The 2,445-nt window shown below is 42.4% G+C and overlaps 1 non-coding gene across 1 annotated transcript; it reads right to left on the minus strand.

Moving 5' to 3' along the window:
• Positions 1–444: 444 nt before the first annotated feature.
• Positions 445–552, minus strand: LOC130984833 (small nucleolar RNA R71). Its single transcript, XR_009088740.1, has one exon. It is a non-coding gene; the product is annotated as a small nucleolar RNA R71 (small nucleolar RNA).
• Positions 553–2,445: the final 1,893 nt, after the last annotated feature.

Genomic DNA, 2,445 nt, shown 5'->3' on the forward strand with positions numbered 1-2,445 from the left:
GCAGAGGACCTAACAGAAATCTTCAAAGAAGAAGAACACATGGCGGCCGAAAACAACAACAATGCCAACAATGCAAGGAAGGTGCTTGGTGACTTTACTGCACCTACTCCTGACTTCTATGGGAGAAGCATCTTTATCCCTGCCATTGGAGCAAACAACTTTGAGCTTAAGCCTCAATTAGTTTCTCTAATGCAACAGAATTGCAAGTTCCATGGACTTCCACTGGAAGATCCTCATCAGTTCTTAGCTGAATTCTTGCAAATCTGTGACACTGTCAAGACTAATGGGGTTAACCCTGAGGTCTACAGACTTATGCTATTCCCTTTTGCTGTAAGAGACAGAGCTAGAACATGGTTGGACTCACAACCTAAAGAAAGCCTGGACTCATGGGAAAAGCTAGTCAATGCCTTCTTGGCAAAGTTCTTTCCACCTCAAAAATTGAGTAAGCTTAGAGTGGAAGTCCAAACCTTCAGACAGAAGGATGGAGAATCCCTCTATGAAGCTTGGGAAAGATACAAACAATTGATCAGAAAATGTCCTTCTGACATGCTTTCTGAATGGAGCATCATAGGTATTTTCTATGATGGTCTCTCTGAACTATCCAAGATGTCTTTGGATAGCTCTGCTGGAGGATCTCTTCATCTGAAGAAGACGCCTACAGAAGCTCAAGAACTAATTGAAATGGTTGCAAATAACCAATTCATGTACACTTCTGAAAGGAATCCTGTGAACAATGGGACAAGTCAGAAGAAAGGAGTTCTTGAGATTGATACTCTGAATGCCATTCTGGCTCAAAACAAGATATTGACTCAACAAGTCAATTTGATTTCTCAAAGTCTGTCTGGAATGCAAAATGCACCAAGCAGTACTAAGGATGCTTCATCTGAAGAAGAAGCTTATGATCCTGAGAACCCTTCAATGGAAGAAGTGAATTACATAGGAGAACCCTATGGAAACACCTATAATTCTTCATGGAGAAATCACCCAAATCTCTCATGGAAGGATCAACAGAGACCTCAACAAGGTTTCAACAACAATAATGGTGGAAGAAACAGGTTTAGCAATGGCAAGCTTTTTCCATCATCTTCTCGGCAACAGACAGAGAATTCTAAGCAGAACCACTCTGACTTAGCAACCATGGTCTCTGATCTAATCAAAACCACTCAAAGTTTCATGACTGAAACAAGGTCCTCCATTAGGAATTTGGAGGCACAAGTGGGACAGTTGAGCAAGAAAATTACTGAACTCCCTCCTAGTACTCTTCCAAGCAATACAGAAGAAAATCCAAAAGGAGAGTGCAAGGCCATCAACATGGCCGAATTTGGAGAGGAAGGAGAGGAAGTGAACGCCACTGAGGAAGACCTCAATGGGCGTGCACTAGCCTCCAATGAGTTCCCTAATGAGGAACCATGGGAATCTGAGGCTCAAAATGAGACCATAGAGATTCCATTGGACTTACTTCTGCCTTTCATGAGCTCTGATGAGTATTCCTCCTCTGAAGAGGATGAGTATGTTACTGAAGAGCAAGTTGCTAAATACCTTGGAGCAATCATGAAGCTAAATGACAAGTTATTTGGAAATGAGACTTGGGAGAACGAACCTCCTTTGCTCACCAAAGAATTAGATGACTTGTCTAGGCAGAAATTACCTCAAAAGAGGCAGGACCCTGGGAAGTTCTCCATACCTTGTACCGTAGGCACATTGACCTTCAAGAAGGCTCTGTGTGTCTTAGGGTCAAGTGTAAACCTCATGCCTCTCTCTGTAATGGAGAAGCTAGGGATCTTTGAGGTACAAGCTGCAAGAATCTCACTAGAGATGGCAGACAATTCAAGAAAACAAGCTTACGGACTTGTAGAGGATGTTTTGGTAAAGATTGAAGACCATTACATCCCTGCTGATTTCATAGTCCTAGAGACTGGGAAGTGCATGGATGAATCTATCATCCTTGGCAGACCCTTCCTAGCCACAGCAAAGGCTGTGATTGATGTTGATGGAGGTGAACTGATCATTCAAGTGAATGAAGAATCCTTTGTGTTTAAGGCTCAAGGATATCCCTCTGTCACCATGGAGAGGAAGCATGAAGAGATTCTCTCAAATCAGAGTCAAACAGAGCCCCCACAGTCAAACTCTAAGTTTGGTGTTGGGAGGCCACAACCAAACTCTAAGTTTGGTGTTGAACCCCCACACTCAAACTCTAAGTTTGGTGTTGGGAGGTTCCAACATTGCTCTGAGCATCTGTGAGGCTCCATGAGAGCCCTCGGTCAAGCTACTGACATTAAAGAAGCGCTTGTTGGGAGGCAACCCAATGTTATATTTTATATATTTTCCTTTGTTATTTTATTTTATTTTGTAGGTTGATGATCATGAGAAGTCACAAAATCAATTGAAAAAGCAAAAACAGAATGAAAAGCAGAAAGAAAAACAACACACCCTGGAGGAGAGCGT

Source organism: Arachis stenosperma, chromosome 5 (genome assembly GCF_014773155.1).
Source record: "Arachis stenosperma cultivar V10309 chromosome 5, arast.V10309.gnm1.PFL2, whole genome shotgun sequence".
In the NCBI taxonomy this organism is placed as follows: Eukaryota; Viridiplantae; Streptophyta; class Magnoliopsida; order Fabales; family Fabaceae; genus Arachis; species Arachis stenosperma.